At 41.7% G+C, this 20,257-nt stretch overlaps 1 protein-coding gene across 2 annotated transcripts in view; it reads right to left on the bottom strand.

The window, feature by feature from the left end:
• The window catches only part of Phf20 (PHD finger protein 20), a 127,836-nt gene extending 109,505 nt beyond the window's left edge, over positions 1-18,331 (bottom strand). For both annotated transcript variants that reach the window (XM_046432940.2, XM_046432942.2), the window contains exon 1: positions 18,214-18,331. The gene's annotated coding sequence lies outside the window, so the exon portion shown is untranslated. The remainder of the gene's footprint in view (positions 1-18,213) is intronic.
• Between the last annotated feature and the right edge of the window lie 1,926 nt (positions 18,332-20,257).

The raw sequence follows: 20,257 nt of genomic DNA, 5'->3' as shown, positions 1-20,257 counted from the left end.
GTAGCTCAGTGGTAAAGCGCTCTGGGTTCAATCCCCAGAACCAAAGAAAAAGGACTAAGGGGATAACTCAGTGGCAGAGCACTCAAGCGAAAGGCCCTGGATCCAATCCCCAGTATCAAAACAATTAATTTATTAATTTATTTATTTTTAAATAAAAGAAAAAAAATTGAGATTTTCCCCAGAAATAGACAAACCATTTCCTCTCTCCCCTAATACCATGCTTATAATCATGCTTTTAGATATAAACAGAATTGAAATGCAGGAAGACAAAGCAAGTAGGTGTTTTTTCAATGTGTCAGAATTATCATATCAATGTATAAGAAGCAGAAATATTTAATTTTTCATAAAGGACAAAAGCTAACATTGTCCCAGCTGTGGAGAAACTGGAACACTGCCAGGGATCTGACGACAGCCATCTTTTTAGACTTCAGCCTGGAAGCAACAAGAATGCTGTAAAACTGCTTATAATCTTGGACTCAATCATTTCAATCTGAAGAACACAACCAGGATAAAAATAGATCATTTGTGAAAATGAAAAGAAATCCAGAGCTCTCTACATGCAATTCTAGAAAAAACTAGATATACTTCATATGTTTAAGAATAAGAAAATATTCAAATAATACTCAATACAGTAGGACTATACTGTAAACTGGGCAGATGCCTAAAAATAAATAAAATAAAGAATACTACTAACTGGAATGTGCCTGTAATTCCAGCCACTAGGAAGGCTGAGGAAAGGGATTAGTTTGAGCCCAGGAGTTAAAGGCCAGCCTGAACAATATAGTGAGACCTTGTTTGATGTCAAAAAAGGAAAAGCCAGGACTGGGGCTGTATCTCAGTGACAGAGCATTGCCTAGCATGTGTGAGGCACTGGGTTCGATCCTTAGCACCACATCAAAAAAAAATAAACAAGGGCTGGGGACATAGCTCAGTTGGCAGAGTGCTTGCTTCACATGCACAAGGCCCTGGGTTTAATCCCCAGCACCACAAAAATAAATAAATAAATAAACAAACTAGTAAAATAAAGGTAATCTGTCCACCTACAACTACAAGAAAAAAATAAAAAAAGGAAAAGCCAGGGGGGCTGGGGACATAGCTCAGTTGGTAGAGTGCTTACTTTGCATGCACAAGGCCCTGGGTTCAATCCCCAGCACCACAAAAAACAAACAAACAAAAAAAAAAAGAAAAGCCAGGAACTGTGGCACACAACTGTAATCCCAGGAGGATAAAGGGCTGAGCCAACACAGTCAATGACTCAAATTCAGATTCTCAGCTACTACCGCAAGATTGTTTATGAGCTATCTTTTTAAACTATTTCTTTTCTTTATAATATTCCTATTAAAATGGCTAGTACAGCAGGTACAGTGGTGCATGCCTATAATGCCAGGGACTCAGGATGCTGAAGCAAGAGGTTCACAAACCACAAGTCTGAGGTCAACGTCAGCCACTTAGCAAGACCCTGTCTCAAAATACAAAATAAAAAGAGTTGGGGATACAGCTCAGTGATAGAATGCCCTTGGTTCAATCCCAGTAGCACCAAAAAAAAAAAAAAAAAATCTAGCAGTCTAGCCAGGTGTGGTGGTGCACTCCTATAATCCCAGCGGCTTGGGAGGCTGAGGCAGGAAAATTACGAGTTCAAAGCCAGCCTCAGCAAATGCAAAGCACTAAACAACTCAGAGAGACCCTGTCTCTAAATAAAATACAAAATAGTTCAATCCCCAGTACCAAAAAAAAAAAAAAAAAAAGCCAGCCTCAGCAACTTAGCAAGGCCCTAAGCAACTCAGCAAGACAATGTCTCTAAATAAAATATAAAAAAGGGCTAGAGATGTAGCCCAGTGGTTAAGTACCTCTGGGTTAAATCTCTGGTATCAAAAAACAACCAAACAAAAATCTAGTAGTCTAGTACAGTGATGGTGATACAACTCAGTAACAGAGCATGCATTTAGCATGTGCAAGACCATGGTCTCAACCCCTTAATGCTGAAAAAGAAACAAAACTTTAGCACAAACTAGGTACTCAATACATGGAAGCAGACTATTCTGAATTCATAACACACTTACAGTAACTGTGGTACTATCAAGGACTCTGGGTTTTTATTTGGGGATAGGTTAAAAAAAAAAGCATGATAACTAGAGGTCACTATATTCTGGGAGACCAGAGTTAGGGCTCAGAACACTAAACATTAAAAGTGATAGATGAGAGCTGGGAATGTAGTTCAGTGGTACAGTGCTTGCCTGGCATGCACGAAGCCCGGGGTTCAATCCCTAGAACTGCAAACATAATAATAATAAATAAAAGTGATAGATGGGTATGGTGGTACACACCTGCAATCCCAGTGACTCAGGAGACTGAGGCAGGAAGGTGAGGCAGGAAGATGGCAAGTGCAAAGCCAGCCTCAGCACTTAGAAACTCAGCGTGACCTTGTCTCTAACTAAAACATAAAAAGGGCTGGGATTGCCTGAGTGGGGGATGGGGATACAGCTCAGTGATAGAATGCCCTTGGTTCAATCCCAGTAACACCAAAAAAAAAAAAAAAATCTAGCAGTCCAGCCAGGTGTGGTGGTGCACTCCCACAATCCCAGTGGCTTGGGAGGCTTGGTTCAATCCCAGTAGCACCCAAAAAAAAAAAGCACCCCTGGGTTCATCTCTGTTACCAAAAAAAAGAGTGATAGATATGAAACAAGACCTCAATGAGTTGACTCTGGGGCAGGGTAAGGAGAAAATAAATTCTTGCATACCAGAGGACAGAATTATAATCACCGGATACAACAGAACTGGCTTTGGGATAAACCACTGGTTCTTACCACCAGACCGGCATTCGGTCTCTATTAAAAGGGAATGGTGGGCTGGGGATGTGGCTCAAGCGGTAATGTGCTTGCCTGGCATGTGCGGGGCGCTGGGTTCGATCCTCAGCACCACATAAAAATAAAATAAAGATGTTGTGTCCACCGAAAACTAAAAAATAAATATTAAAAAATCTCTCTCTCTCTCTCTTTAAAAAAAAAGGGGGGCGGGGGAATGGTGCCTTTTTATTTATTTATTTATTTTTGTGGAGGTAAGGGATACTAAGGATTGAACCCAGGTGCACTATAACACTCCATTATATCCCAGCATTTGCCATGATTTTTTAAAGTTTAATTTTAAAGTTTAAAGGTCTCCATAAATTGCCCAAGCTGGCCTGGAACTTGCAATTTTCCAGCCTCAACCTCCAGGATAGCTGGGATTACAGGTGTGAGGCACTGTGCCCAGCTTGATGGTGACTTTAAAGTCAGTATGCCTGACTTGAGGGATATTTCAAATAAAACACCAGTATAACTGTTCATTCAAAAAATAGAGTGCCTGCTATGTGCCATGCGGAAGATAAGATACCTTATCCCCAATCTCTAGTAATGAACAAAATAAACACATAGCAGTGACAGGTTGGGTGTGGAACTGCACATTTATAATCTCACTTACCTGGGAGTATGAAACAGGAGGATCACAAGATTGAGGCCTGCCTGGGCAACTGAGATCCTATCTCAAAATAAAAAATAAAAAGGACTGGGGGACTGGAGTTGTGTCTCAGTGGTAGAGTGCTTGTCTCACGTGTGTAAGGCTCTGGGTTCGATCCTAAGCACCACATAAAAATAAATAAAATAAAGGTATTTAAAAAAAATTTTTTTAAAGACTGGGGATGTGACTCAATGGGTTCAATCTCAGTACCGTAAGAAAAGAAAAAGAGGGGCTGGGGTTGAGGCTCAGCGGTAGAGGGCTCACCTAACAAGTGTAGGGTGCTGGATTTGATCCTTAGCACCACATAGAATAAATAAATTAAATGGAGATATTGTGTTCGACTACAACTAAAAATTAAAAAAAGAAAAAGAAAAAATAATAAACAGATAAAATAAGGTAACTAACTGGTCAATGAAATAATACTATCGATGGAAAAAATGTAAAACCAATAGCACAGAAGACCCATTTATTCATTTGATACTGGGTACTAAACCCAGTGTGCTTTACCACTGAGCCACATCCCTAGTCCTTTTTTCTTTTTAATTTGTGACAGGGTCTTGCTAAATTGCTGAGGCTGTCCTTGAATATGTGGTCCTCCTGCCTCAGCCTCCTGAATCACTAGGATTACAGGTATGCACCACAGCACCAGTTGGAAGGACTACTTTAGATGAGGTCATTTAGAAAGGGCTCTCAGTGAAGCTAAGCAAAAATTTTAATATGGAGGAGACAACCATGTAAAAATCTAGATGAAGAGAACTCTAGGCAAAAGGAACATACTAAAAGCAAAGACAGCTTTCCCTCAGGAAGAAACCCCCAAAGGGGGCTCTGCCAAAAGTTATATCTTAGAGGAAAGCCAGGGGGTGCTTAAGATATGAGCACAAACAGGTTTGAGATTCAGATTCTGACCAATTCTGCCTCTACTCTTCCACTGAGTGATGAGAAAAATGACTGAGCCTTTGTTTATCCATCTATAAAGATGGGATTAACATCCCATACCAGCTGGGCAGTGACACACGCCTATAAACCCTGAGACTAGGGAGGCAGAGGCAGGAGGATCGAAAGTTCACAGCCAGCCAGCAATTTAGCAAGGTCCTAAGCAACTTAGTGAGATAAAACATAAAAAGGGTTGGGGATGTGGCTCAGTAGTTAAATGACTCCAGTGGTTAAATGACTCTGGGTTCAATCGGAAAAAAAAAAAAAAAAGATTGGCAGGCACAGTGGCACATGCCTACAATCTCAGCAGCTTAGGCAGGAAGATCAGGAGTTCAAAGCCAGCCTTAGCAAAAGCGAGGTGCTAAGCAACTCAATAAGACCCTGTCTCTAAATAAAATACAAAATAGGGCTGGGGATGTGGCTCAGTGGTTTAGTGCCCCTGAATTCAATCCCTGGTACCTACCCCCCCCCCCAAAAAAAAAATGTATACCTTTTTACCTCCTAAGGTTGTGAAGAGGAAGTGAATTAATGGATGTTGAGTACTTAAGCACAGAACACACTAAATAATTTGTTACAGTGACAGCAGCAGTGGTAAACTAGCAAAAAGGACATCAGACACAAAGGATTACAGTCAATACTATTATGAAATAGTAACAAATAGCATCCAATAAAGTAACAAACAAAAATAGCAGATCTTTAGTCCTAGGGAAGTGACAAGTTGGTTCAAGTTGTCCCAGCTCACATCAAAAGATGTAAATTAGTCCATTTTATTTGAGAGAGTAGATGAGGGTAGACAGAGGGAAGAAATAGGCCTTAAAATTCCCTGACCCTTTTTTTCTATATATTTTTTTCATTTTTGTTTTTGTTTCCCCTGACCCTCTTCCCACACCTGAAATGCTTTCTCCAAGAGCCAAGCTATTCCCTCCACAATCAAAATTCAGACAGGGGCTAGGGTTGTAGCTCAGTGGTGGAGCACTTGCCTAGCATGTGTGAGGCACTGAGTTCGATCCTCAGTATCACATAAAAATAAATAAAACAGGGGCTGGGGATGTGGCTCAAGCGGTAGCACGCTCGCCTGGCATGCGTGCGGCCTGGGTTCGATCCTCAGCACCACATACAAAAACAAAGATGTTGTGTCTGCCGAAAACTAAAAAATAAATATTAAAATTCTCTCTCTTTCTCTTAAAAAAATAATTAATTAATTAATTAATAATTAATAAAACAAAGGTATTGTGTCCATCTACAACTAAGAAACATTTTTAATTTTTTTTTTTAATTCAGACAGATAGCAAATTCAGGTTGAGTTTACTTCTAATAAGATACAGACAATGAGATGGTTAAAATCAATGGATCTTTCCAGAAGCAGTAAAAGGAACATGGTGTCCAGGCTTGGCTCTAGAATATTTCTGCTATATGACCTTTGGTACATTACTCAATCTCACTGAGTACTTTCAAGTTCCTTCTCGTTTTTTCAGTTTAAAGCCCAACACTGGTCATGGGCCAAGCTAGAAACACCAGCACTGCCCTTACCTCCTTCTCCCTCCCTCACCTCTTACTCTCAGTCACCATTTTGTAGTACTCAAGTCTAGGTTTCTTCTCCCATTACCTAGTTGTGGCCAAGTTGGGGCCTCACTGGTTCTAAGTCCAATTACTAGGGCAGCTCTCAACTGAGCTCCAAACTTCCAGCCACACCTTCTCCAGACCCTAAACCAATACTATCTTTAAGAGCCAACATCTTCTGAGTGCCTATTTTATGAAAGATACTAAGTGCCTTGTTGTAAACATCTCATTTATTGTCTCATATTATGTAATGAAGACTGTTATTACCATTTTGTAGATGAGAAAACTGAGGTTTAGAAAGTAAGTTGCCCAAATAGCAAAGTTAGCCATCAGTAGGACAAGGAATTTAACCCAGATTTTCTAACTCCAGTTAACTACACTTATACTGGGGCTAATCTTCTACACAACTATAACAGGGATATTTCCTTTTTTTTCCAATGGTGCTGGAAATTGAACTCATGGGTATTCTTCCACTGACCTACAGTCTCAGTCCTTTTATTTTCTATTTTGAGACAAATTCTCACTAAATTGCTGAGGTTGGCCTCAAACTTGTAATCCTCCTGTTTCAGCTTCCCAAGTAGCTGGAATTATAGGCATGCAACACAATGCTCAGCTTGACACAGGAATATTTTTTTTTCCCTGGGGAGTGGGGGGTGCTAGCGATCAAATCCAGGGCCTCATGCATGCTAGGCAAGCACTCTACCCTAACCCTAACCCTAACCCTTATCTCACTACAGGGATATTTCTAAAATGTAAATCTGATCACAGAGAACACTGTAGTGTTTTATTGTGGTGGTTTGCTTGTTGGGAAATTGATGATAAAACTCAGAGTGGCACTTTACCACTGAGCTACATACCCAGTTGTTTTTATTTATTTATTTTTTTAAAAAATTATTTTGAGACAGGGTCTCACTAAGTTGCTTTAGGGTCTTGTTAAATTGCTGAGGCTTGGCCTCGAATTTGTGATCCTCCTGCCTCAGCCTCGCGAGTTGCTGCGATTACAGGCATGTTCTGACAACACTCTTTTAAAACTTTAAGATACTCAATGCAGCATTAAGGCCATCAGTAAGTTAGCTGTTACAACCAAACCAAATACGGATTTAAAAAGATGGGAGATTAAAAAGAGGTAAGCAGGCAAGCTTAGCAGAGGGACAGTGGCACATACAGGTTATGAGCCAGAACTCTGAAGTGAAAATGTCCAGATTGGGATCCCAACTCCGCCATTTTCCAGTTAACTTTGCACAAGTCATTTTCTCTCACCTTCAGAATCCTCATCTGTTAAACGGGAACAGTACAGGGACCCATTAACATATCTTCAGACAAAGTTGTAAAGTTTAAAAGTTATTTATCCCAGAGCATACAATATGCTCTCAAGCTTATTATTGTTCTTTCAGCACCCACTCCTGCCACACCCAGACACCCTGAAGTTCCAACCCCCAGGACCTGACATAAATCAGCTCCTTTCTCTGCCTAGTGCTTCAGGACTGGGCACAGCCATCAGTGCCTCCCTGCGTGGTCAGCTACCCACTCCTATATTCTCCCATGGCAGTATGACCTGGCTGCTGGGTGACGGCATTCATCACTCCATACTAAAATGGCCTGAGTGATCTGAGCTGTCCTACAGGATGACCTCTTCAAGGGCTCTCCAGATCTAACAAGTAGTGTCCTTACATGGTGGTCAGCTGCTTGTTAGATTAGATAATGTAAGCTTTCTCACTGGCAAAATGGGAATAAAAAACAAGAAAGAGGTCAGTAACATCCTTTGTAGGGATTAAAGGAGCTAAGCATGTGGAAGCTTTTTGAAAAGTGCTGCCCATGGATAAATGTAGGAACTGTTATTACTCCTAGGGGGCATAGGGAGGAAGGCAAAGCACAGAGAATTTGGAATTTGAAGATTGACCACAATTCCATCCCAATGTCCTGACAAAAAGCTGTATGTTTTCTCAGTCACTGGACGCTTCAGTCTATATCTACAGTCTATTGAATACAGTCCGAAGCTCTGGAGTTTGTGGGGGTTCCTTCTGTGGGAAGTCTTAAACACACCTGTTCATACAGGATTTCTTAATGGATAGAGTCATTGCTAGATGGGATCTCCAAACACATTTTGCTGAATTTATAGCCCCTTTACTGCTTATGAGGTTCTAAAAACATATAAGTTATTTAAAAGACAACTAATTAATTTCCTTATTCTTTAAAGACTATCTTTTACTCCTGGCCATTATCATTACCAGAAAATGGTTAGCACTTAGTCTTTACCATGTGCAAAATTCTTGACAAATACTTCATTGCCCCAACAATCAGAAAAGAGGGCAATAGTATGTCCTAACCCAGAAGGGAAGAAAAGAAGACTTAGAACAGATAAATTGCCCATGGTCACCTTCCTAGGTAGAAGATCTGGGATTTGAGAAGCAAGACTTTCTCCAAAACCCACACTTACATGTCTTTTAAAAATGAGGCCTTTGCCATGTGCAATAGCACACGCCTATAATCCCAGCAACTCAGGAGGCTAAGGCAGGAGGATGACATGTTTGAGGCCAGCCTCAACAATTTACCAAGGCCCTGAGCAACTTAGTAAAAAACTGTCTTAAAATAAAAAATAAAAAGGACAGAGAAGCCAGGCACGGTGGCACATGCCTGTAATCCCAGCAGCTCGGGAGGATGAGACAGGAGGATCATGAGTACAAAGCTAGTCTCAGCAAAGCTAGTACCAGGAATGGGGGGAGGGGATCAATGCCTTCAACACTACATATAATAGCTCACACCTGTTGTCCTAGTTACTTGAGAGGCTGAGGCAGGAGTATCATAGGAGTCCAGGAATTCCAAGTTAACCTAGACAATACAGTGATGAAACCCCATCTCAAATTTGATGGTGAGGGGTGGGGGGACTTTAGGACATTTGACCACTAATGATATTAAGGAAATAGTGTTAAGTTTTTGTGTGTGAAAATGAAATAAAATAAATCTACAGATACTAATAATAAGAGTTATGAATGGGGCCTGGACAGTAGTAGAGTTCATGCTAAGCATGTGTGAAAGCCCTGGGTTCAACTCCAGCACCAAAACAAAGTCAAAATTTTTGTAGTAGATAGGGGTATAGTTCAGTGGTAGAATCCTTGCTTAGCAAATATGAAGCCCTGAATGTGATCCCCAGAACACCAAGGAAAATTTTTTAAAAAGAAATACAGACTAAAGACCCCTGAGAAGATTTTACAAACATTTTATAAAAGGAATAAAGCAGAAGTGATAACAGTTAATACACACTTAACTTATAGACCGCCAAGCATAGATAACCCTCAAACCAGGTTTTCTTGTTCCTATTTTTTCAGATTAGGTACTGGAGAAAAAGGGTAACATTTACTGATTGATGAGGCAGTTATAAAAATACTTAAGTAAAGAAACAGGTCCAGGTAAGTGATTTGTTGTGATAGAAAAGTTAACTTCCAATGTCCATACTATAATGAGTCCCCAGAGGTTTAAGTCACATGCCTTAGACACATGTGGTCCTAGGAGAATGGCAGATGTTAGAACTCAAACTCAGAAATACTGCCTTCAAATACTGGGTCCTTATCACCATGAACCATGAAGCCTGAACCTGAAAGGCAGCCTCTTCTACTACCTTGCCGTTCTGGATGCAGATGTCTATTTCTCACATAGGTCAGGCATAACCAATTTCCTACTCATCAAAGCACTCTGGACAGCATTTATCACTCCGTGGGACCAAGAGACAGCCCAATGTGTTTGTGCCCATGAGCCTTAAGAAAGGAAGAAATTAGTTAAAATCGTAACAGCAGAAAGTAAAATGGTGAGTGCCAGAAGCTGAGAGGAGGGGGAAATAAAGGAGTTATTATTTAATGGGTATAGAATTTCAACTTGGGGCTGGGGATATGGTTCAAGCGGTAGCGCGCTCGCCTGGCATACGGGAAGCCCGGGTTCGATCCTCAGCACCACATACAAACAAAGACGTTGTGTCCGCCAAGAACTAAATAATAAATATTAAAAATAAATTCTCTCTCTCTCTCTCTCTCCCTCCCTCTCCTCTCTCTTAAAAAAAAAAAAAAAAAAAAAAAAAGAATTTCAACTTGACAAGATGAAGAATTATGGAGATGGATGTTAACAATCATAACACTATGAGCGTACTTAATACCATTGAGCTGTATATTTTAAAATGGCTATGAGCAGGCACAGCAGGGTATATCTGTAGTCCCGGCTATTCGAAAGGTTGGGGAAGGAGGATCCCAAGTTCAAAGCCAGCCTCAGCAACTGGGCAAGTTCCTACCTCATCATTAAAAATAAAACGGGGGTGGGGGATGGGTAGTTCAGTGGCAGAGTGCTTGCCTAGCATGTATGAGACACTGGGTTCAAGTCTCAGCACCACATATCAATAAATAAAATAAAGGTCCATTGACAACTTTAAAAAAAAAAAAAAAAAACAGGCTGAGAATATAGCTCAGTGGTAGAGCACCACAGTGTTCAATTTCCAGTATCAAAAAAAGAAAAAGCACTGGAGATATATCTCAGAGGTAGAGTGCTTGCTCAGCATGCACGAGATCCTTGTTTCAATGCCCAACATCAAAAGAAAGAAAGAAAGACCCCAAAAGGTTAAGACGGTAAATTGTGTGTGTGTGTGTGTGTGTTTTATCACAATTAAAAAAAAAAAAAATTGAAGGCTGAGCTAAAGCTCAGAGGCAAAGGGTTTGCCTCACAAGGCAAAGCCATATGGGTTCAATCCCCAGAACCACAAGGAAACACACACACACACACACACAAGGCAGCCTGAGTTGAAAGGATTGGACTTCTACAATCAAGGAATTTCTTTTTCTTTTGGTACTGGGGATTGAACCCAGGGGCACTTTATCACTGAACTAGCTCCCTGGCCCTTTGTTTTTTTTTAGTTTACAACAGAGTCTTGTTAAGTTTCTAAGGGGCTCATAAATTATTGAGACTGGCCTCGAACTTGAAATGCTCTTGCCTCAGCCTCCTGAGTCACTGGGATTATAGGCATGCTACAATTAAGGGATATTTGCATGGTTGAGATTCTAAGTACTAGTTTGATTCTGTAATTTTTTTTTTTTTTTTTTAGAGAGAGAGAGAATTTTTTTAATATTTTTTTTTTTTTTAGTTTTCAGAGGGCACAACATCATTGTTTGTATGTGGTGCTGAGGATCGAACCCGGGGCCGCACGCATGCCAGGCGAGCGCCCTACCGCTTGAGCCACATCCCCAGCCCTTGATTCTGTAATTAAAGTGACTTATTCAAATGTCTAAAAGGAGTATGGCAACTGCAGAGAAGAGGATATGAGTGCACCTGGATTAGAGGTGAAGATACTGGGCTCTGCATATCAGCTAAAAGACCCTGGACAAGTTACTTAGTCATGTTTCCTCCTGTTAGGAGGATAATAGATCAGTTTTAAGTATTCAATGAAATCCATACGAATGCTCCAAAAATGCTAGCTACAGTTATCATTATTGTAAAATGCCCACATTTCCTGGTCAAGTTTCCACAACCTAGAAATCTCAACACCTATGCACCAGTAGAAGCAAGGAAGGCATTTCAATTCATGTAGTCATGGACCTTTTCCATGTGAAAAAGACCCTTTTGAATATCAGATCCCCAGTAGGAAAGAGTCTAAATATTGTACACTAACCTAAAATGCTTGGGAGTCAGCCTTTAAACCCCTAGGACTATTTTCCTGATAAGGGTTTCATTTCCTGATAATGGGTTTCATTCCAGGATGGAATCATTTTAAATCCTTCCTCAGGTCCTCCTTCTTCAGAGTTCACTGATTCAAATTCCACCTCCCTTTTATACACCCACCATTTATACTTAGTGACTCATATCAGGCCCCTAAAATATTATGGGATTTCTGTTAGCTTATTAGTTCCATTATTTGGCCAAAGAAAGCAAAGTACAGCTGAAGACCTAGGCCAGGATCTAGCAAAGTTGTCAAAGTATTATTACAAATTAAACTTTCAATATTGACTAGTTATCTGTTAGTTAAAAACCTACAGACTAGTTCCTAAGAAAGATAGGAGAGCCCCCCTTTCTCCAAGTTTATGATCTAATCAAGGACAGTGGCAAAGCACACACTTTGGTTGAAAAATGCTTATCAAGAAAATTGTAGCCAGAAGCAGTGGTGCATGCCTGTAATCCCAGCAACTCAGGAGGCTGAGGCAAGAGGATCACCAGTTCAAAGCAAGCCTCAACAACTTAGAGAGGCCCTAAGTAATTTAGCAAAACCCTATCTCAAAATTTAACAAGATAGGGTTTTGGCTATTGGGTTGTGGCTCAGTGGTAGAGCACTCACTTAGCACATGCAAGGCCCTGGGTTCGATCCTCAGCACCACATAAAAATAAATAAAATACAGATATTTTAAAAAAAGATTAACAAAATAATGAGCTGGGGTTGTGGTTCAGTGGCAGAGTGCTTGCCTAGCACGTGTGAAGTACTGGGTTCAATTCTCAGCACCACATATAAATAAATAAAATAAAGGTCCAATAACAACTAAAAACATAAAAACCTTTTAAAAAAAATTTTTTTAATAGGAAAGGGTTAAGGATGTGGCTCAGTGTTGTTGAATGCCCCTGGGTCAAATCCCCAGTACCAAAATAAAATAAAGGACTAGAGATGTAGCTCAATGGTTAAATACCTCTGGGTTCAATCCCTGCTACCCCAAAAAATAATAATTAATTAAAATAAAATATACATTAAGTAGAAAACTTACAAGTAAACATGGCTTTATGTAATATTCAGCCTTATTGATGCAGAAGTAAATAACACTGAATGGAGAACTCAAGGCAGATTTCTTTGAGAATGTTAGGCAGTTTTGAATGAAATACAGTACAAAATTGGCAAAAGACAATGAGTCAAAAGAATGCTGAAGTTGGGTGTGATGACAAGCTCACTGTCTGAGCTAGAAAAGACACAGTGGCAGAAGTGACTTGGACAAGGGACTGACTGGCAGATTGCCCCACATACATGTGAAGGAAATCAGATTTGCTCAATGAGCTCCCAGACAAGTGGGTTTCTAAGCAAAGTACTGACAAAGACTCAAAACAGGGTAGACTTTAGAGATAATCTGTCCCTCTTTTTTTTTTTTTTTTCAAATGGGAAAACAAGGTCTAGTAGCATTAAGTAGCCTCACAATGAGTGGAAGAGTTGGGCCTAAGGCCAAATCCAGATCAAATCTGTTAGTGAAGATGATTTGACATTCATTTGAGGAATGGAGGGATTGAGGGAAGACCTGGAACACAAAAGTCTGTCATTCAGGTTTGTCCTGATTAGGCCTGGAATAGGATCACATTGGAAAAAGGCCAGGCAGGTAACAGTCAAGATGATCTAAGAAATTCAGAATGGAAAATCCCATGGAGACTTAGAATAGATGTAGACAAGTGGGTACAGAAGGAGCCATGATCCCCATCAAAAATGTTATCATCTCACCAGCACTGCCTCAAGGAGCACCCACTTAGAGACAAGCCAGCAGTCTCCATCCAAATCCAGGCACCTAGGTAGGCACAGTGAAACATGCCTGTAATCCCAGTGGCTAAAAGACTGAAGCAGGAGGATCAGGAGTTCGAAGCCAGCCTCAGTAACTTACCAAGGCTCTAAGCAACCCTGTCTCTAATACAAAAAAGGGATAGTGGCTCAGTGGTAGAGCACTTACCTGACTGACATGTGTGAGGCCTTGGGTTGGATCCTCAGCACACATGTACATAAATAAATAAATAGATAGATACATAGATAGATACATAGATAGATAAATGGGCCACTGACAGCTAAAAGCTAAATATAAAAAAAACTTTAAAAAGGTCTGGGGATGTGGCTCAATGGATATGCAGGCGCCTACCTTTATCCTGATCTTTCCCAGGCCCATTTCTAGAAGCCAGAAAACTAGGAAGGACTCCTTGAAAATTCCAACACCTGTGACTGTGGATATACACTACCTCAGATTACCTACTGGTGGTAAGATGACAGATGAATAACCAGAGAGCCAAGCTGGCCATGTAGTATTTACTATGTCAAGAATATGAGGGCTTCAGACATAGTTCAATGATGAAACATATGCACAAGACCCTGGGTACTATCAACAGCACTGCCCCCAACCCACCCCCCCCCAAAAAAAAACTGCATACACATTTTACCAAGAAATATTTATGCATTTTAACAAGATAATATCTATAGAAACCAAGAGGTTTTAGCCATGGTGCTAGCCAGATGCAGTGATATGCACCTGTAACTACTCATGAAGCTGAGGCAGGAGGATCACAGGAATTCAAGACCAGGTTGGGCATCACAGACGCCATCTCAAAAAAGGAAAGAAAAAAAAAAATGTAGTTGAGTATAATTAATAGGCCTCAGAAAGGAAGAACAGCCTTTTTCAAACTTTAAGGGATGTGTATCTGGAGAAAGGAAAAAAGAAAACAATACCCCAGCACACAATTAATCACCATCTATTTTCTATTTTCACCAAGAATCCTTTAACTTTGTGTTTAAAACATTACTATTCAAGTGTAATTCAGTAACACCTGTAAATTAGAAATGCAGATACTCAGATCCCATCCTAGACCTACCAAATCAGAATCAGCATTTTAACAAGACCCCCAAGTGATTTGTATGCACATGCCAGTTTGACAAACACTGGTATAGAATACTTTAAGGGTGCACTGTAGAGCAGTACACAAATAAAGTATCAAAAGCCAAATAAAGAGACAAAGTACCTGTTCACTTTAGGTATATCATATTTTATTACATACTGCTCAGACAGACCTCCAATTTTTTAAAATAAATTTAGTACTTAGATAATGAACACATGATCTAAGTGTGGGATCTAGTTCACTTCCTGAAATAACAACTTAGTTCTAGAGCCTTCATGCACACACACACACACACAAAAAAAAAAAAAATATATATATATATATATATATGTATATATATATATATAAAACAGCTTAGTTATTCAGAAAATAAAAGAATGGTTAATTTTATTCAAGTTCCAAAACTGAGTTCAGAGCACTTCCCCACAAGGCACATTAATTCCTACAGGCTCCTGGGAGTACCATTAAATCCCCCAGCATCCCTAGGAAGCAGGTGCTTGGCAAATATCCAGTTTCCAAATGAGATTCAGAAGGACTTGGTCCTGAAAATGCAGTATTCCTGCTTTGTCCTACTGGTGTCTTCTCAGCCCCAAGCTCTCCCCCACTGAGGCCTCGTGCAGCTGCACACCCAAGTACTTCCCCAAAGGGAGAAAGGTCAGAGGTGTCATTATCCCCCAAGCACTTGAGATTCCAGCTGTGGAGAAATTAATCTGTTGGAGGTTCAGGCTGAGAACCCTGAGAAAGATCTGGAAAGGGAGAGAAACATACAAAAGAAAGAATCTACTGAGAGGCTCTTAAGAGATAAGATGTTCCAAATATCTGTGTAGATTTTTAAAGTGGAGGGTTGGGGGCAAAGATTAGCAGATTTGTAAGATGATGGGAGAGGTTAAATATCCACCCACAACCTGCACCCCAGGGACAAAAACGGATTCAAGGGATTTCCTTCAAATGACCTTTTTTGCATTACTGGGGACGAGCAAGAGCTCTACCACTGAGCTACACCCTTGCCCAAATAACCTCTTTTCTTGAAAAAAGGAAGTAACAAAGCCACTGTATGGGGAAGAAATTTTGAAGTTAGAAGCAATACAGTACTTAAAAAAAAAATCTCTTGAAGGCTTTTTTCCAGTGTAGGGAGATAAAACAAAGTAGAAAACAGAACCCACCCAAGTAGAATCTAAGAGGAGGCAAACCACCAGGAGAACTAAAAGTCCTGTGAATAACCAAAGAAATGCAAAGGGTTTCCTTTCCAATTTGAATCCTGTGCCAGAAGGCCAGACAGGCCCCCACCTCCAACACAGGAAGAATAAAGGGGGGAATCTCTATAGCCACTCAATAAACAGAACAGTGTTCAAAGGGAGTCAGAAACCAGAAAAACGCCTGGGCATAGGGCAAACAGAGAGAAGAGTTCCTGTTTGCAGAAAGATAAAAGATAAACCGGGCACATGCCTTTAATTCCAGTGACTCAGGAGGCTGAGGCAGGAGGATGGCAAGTTCAAGGCCAGCCTGGGCAACTTAGTGAGATCTGTCTCAAAACAAAAAATAAAATTGGCCAGAGATGTAGTTCAGTGGTAGAGACTGTTTAGCATGCTGGAGCTCTGGGTTCAATCCCCAGTATTGTTTAAAATAAATAAAAGACATATGATGGACATATGAAAGGCAATTTTCAGGCACTACTTTAGGAGATGGATTCTGGGGTACAGGGGAACCTGGAGGGTAGGGTTCAGTTGGTGTGACCATAGGAAATGTGCTCATGAAAAAAAAAAAAAATGGAAGCAGAAAGATAGTGCTGTGCTGAACAAAGGCATGCACTCACCAGAGGAAGAGGAAATGGGTGCACTGACCAGACTGGGAGAGCACCTAAAGGGGAATATGGTTCCAAAGAAGGAAGGAAACTGAGAAATGAAAATATCATGGATGGCAAAAGAACTAAAAAAGGTATTAAAGGGGGGGAAGGGAGCCATGATGCTCGCCTATAACCCCAAGCACTCCTGAGGCTGATGTAGGAGAAGCACAAGTTTGAGGCCAATCCGGGAAACTCGGTGAAATCCTGTATCAAAATTACAGATAAAAAGAGCTGGGATTTAACTCCAGTGAAAGCCCCTGGGTTCCACCCCTAATATAGGGGGAAAAAAAAAAAAGTGGGGGAGGCAGGTAGGTATGCATGTATGCTCAAGAACCACAGATCACTCACCCCCAGAGTGGTGTGTTCATACATTTAGGGGATTCAGGAAGCAAACACAACTTCAGATAGGAAAATAAGTCTCCATCAGGTAGTTGGGGAACTCATAAAAAGGTGCAACCCAAGGACATAAGTGAAAGTGAATTCCCTTATTTGAGAAACTGGAAATATGTACCAATAAACATCAGGTTTTAGGGGGTTGAGAAAAGGACGCCCCCCCCCCCATTTAAGAAATTCTGGAAACAGGCCAGCCAGCAGGTGGCACAAACCTGTAAGTAATCCCAGAGGCTCTCTTGGCTGAAGCAGGAGGATTGCAAGTTTGAGAACAGGCTCAACAATTAAGCAAGGCCCTTAGCAATTTAACCAGACCCCTTTTCAAAACAAAAAATAAAACTGGCTGGGAATGTGGCTCTTGTGGTAAAGTGCCATTGGGTTCAATTCTCAGTACAAAAAAAAAAAAAAAGAAATGAAATTCTGGAAACATATTGTCAGATTGGGTTCCTGGGAAGGTGATTTTTTCCTTGGAGGAGTTGTGGGACACAAAAAAGTCTTCCCAGCAGGCCCAATGGCCCAAATCTGTAATCCCAGTGACTTCAAAGGCTGAGGCAGGAGGACAGCAAATTTGAGGCCAGCCTCAGAAATTTAGCAAGACCCTGTCTCAAAAAATAAAAAGATCAGTGGTAAAGCACCCCGGGTTCAATCCCCAGTATCAAAATAAAAAAGAAAGTATCCCAAAACTTTGGTTTCAGGACCTCAGATTTGAAGAACCTGTTAAAGGGATAAACCCCCAAATTGAAAAGGGTGTACTCAGATTGAAGGCTTGAAAAAGGGAGGGCTCCCAGTTTTGGGGGCAAGGAGTACGCCCTCTGTACGGGGGGATTTAAAAACAGATAAAATCCCAGGGCTGGAGTTTAATAAAAGGGATGGGCCGCCCAGATTTTCAAAACTATAAAGGGGACACTCCCATGATAGGGGTCTTGAAAAAAGGGGTGTGCTCCCAGAATGGGATTAAAGAGGTAATAAAAGAAAGCGTATTGCTAAAGCACAAGGCAACAGCAGGGGCTGGTGATGGGGCTCTCAGGGATCACCCAGCTCAGGTTCGGCCCTAGCTCTCACCCCCTCACCACACATACACACCCCCAATACGGCCCGCTCAGTGCCCGGGGCCAGCACCCCACAGCCCAGCCCCCTCGGGCAGCGCTCATTGGCCGAGGTCCCCATCACTCCCGCGGGCAACTCCGGGGATTGGGCGCCGCTCGCACGCCCGCCACGCTCTCGTCAGCGGTCCCTAGGCCTCCCTCCGGGCTGGGCGAACGGGGCCGGGCGGGGAGTGGGGCCAGGCAGGGGACCGGAGCAGCGGTGGCGTCTTTCACCGTTCCCGCGCGCGCGGCGCGGGCCCGACCAGACCCAGCCTCGGCCAGCCGGCTTTCTCTTGCCGCGCCTCGCCGCGAGCTCACCTCACGGCTCTGCTCCTGCTGCGCCGCTCCAGGACCAACCGACAGAAGGACTCTGCGTGCTGCGCACCACGTGACCCCAGGGACGCGCCCAGCGTATCCCCCGCCCCCCACACACACGCACCATCGCCACCACCGAGTGACGCAGCGCCCCAGCTGCCCCGCCCTCAGCCCCGCCCCACCGGATCACCGGGGCGACGGCTCCTGCAGACCACGCCCACGGCCTTGACGCGCGGGAACCAGGCCTGCCCTCCGTCAGGAATACGAAGTCCGTCCCCACTCAGGTTTAACCATTAAGACCACGCAAAAGCCCGGGACCGGATACTACCCTTCCCCGGTTAATTTTGCCTCTTGCTTCTTTCCATAGCCCTGCCACCACTCCGGTCTAGGCTTCACCTCTCTCCAAGTTGGCCATGATCTCCACCCTCTTATTCTTTCCCCTTTCAATCCATACTTCACGCGGTGAGAGCTTTTCAAAATGTCATCCTCTGTTCCAAATCTGTTTCCCTCTCTCCTCCAGATTAAGATCTAAGTCTTCACCTAGATTTGCCAGGCTCTTCAAAGTCTGAACTTAACCTGCCTCTCATTCTGACACATCCAGCTGCCCTGAATTCTCAGTGTCTTTCAAGTCCTCATAGGAGTCAGTTTCCTTCTTACCTCAGGACTCTTGCTCCCATCCCTCCACTTTGTGTCATTAACTTCTAGGAAAATTCAATTCCTGTTGAAAAAAAAAAAAAAAAAAAAACGGAGCTGTATTTTGTCTCCAAAGTCCAAGTTGCATGGACTACAAAAGATTCTGAGGTGTTTTCCCAACAGGACAAATACCAAGGAGAAATGCTAAAATTAGTGATTTATGGGAGCAATAACGACTGTATTTTACACTGAAAAGAGAGGGTAGCCAGATCGCACTTCTTAAAATATAAATTTAATCATGTCACTGCCCTACTTAAAACCAACCATCAATCAGTTTCTCCATCTGCAGCCTACCCCCCACTCATCCTCTGACCACACTGACTTTCAATCAGGTTTTTTTTAATGTGTTGTTTGTTTTTAACTGGGAATTTAACCCAGGGGTGCTTTACCAGCCCCCCTTTTTTTGGACATATTTATTTTTTTTAATTTTGAGACAGTGTCTCCCAAGTTTGTTTAGGGCTTTGCTAAATTGCCTAGGCTGTCCTCATACTTGCAATTCTTCTGCCTCAGGCTCCCAAATCACTGGGATTACAGGCAGGCTCCACTGAGGAGGACTTTTCTGTCAGTTTCTATGGCTCTTTCCAGCCTCTAGGCCATTGAATTCCCTGTTGCTATTCATAAAACTGACTCTTCACAATGGAAGTTTCAGTTTATCATCTCCTCAGTTTATCATCTCCTCTCTTCAGCCACATAATCTAAAAGTGCTCCAATAAGATCACATACCCCTCTCACAGCAATTACTCTCTTCATTTTTCAACAGAGCCATTTACACAGTTTTAATCACTTCATGTTGTTTTTGTTCTGATTGTATTGCAAGGTTAAAAAAATGGTTCCTCTTTTAGACTGGGAGTGCAGCTCATGAGAGTGTAGGCTTAGCATGCACAAGGCCCTGGATTCAACACCCAACACAAAGAAAAGAAAAGAAAAGGAAAGGAAAGGAAAGGAAAGAAAAGAAAGGAGGGAGGAAAGGCAGAATGATTCTTCTTGGTTGCATTGGACTACTTCCCATGATAAAAGTATAGTCTACTTTGTTTGCTTTTTGAATAGTGAGAATTTGCTTGCAAATAATAGATACTCAATGTGTACCTGTAGAAGGAACAAAAGGAAAGAAGAATAATTGAAAAAATTAGATTATCATTATAACATGAGTCCACAGAAGAGATGCTTTTGGAATCACAGTTGGAGCTGGGTTTGGTGGTATACACCAGAGACTCAAGAGGCTGATAAAGGAAGATGGCAAGTTTGAGGCCATCCTCAGCAATTTAGTAAGATTCTATGTCTCAAAATAAAAAATGTAAAGCACTGGAAATGTAGCTAGTGATAGAGCACCTCTGGGTTCAATTCTCAAAAAGTA

This window comes from Marmota monax, unplaced genomic scaffold (genome assembly GCF_021218885.2).
Source record: "Marmota monax isolate L192 unplaced genomic scaffold, Marmota_monax_Labrador192_F-V1.1 WCK01_AAM20220418_F8-fsc00014, whole genome shotgun sequence".
Taxonomy (NCBI): Eukaryota; Metazoa; Chordata; class Mammalia; order Rodentia; family Sciuridae; genus Marmota; species Marmota monax.
Note: the sequence above shows the minus strand (reverse complement) of the source record. Positions and strands in the feature narration are given on the sequence as shown.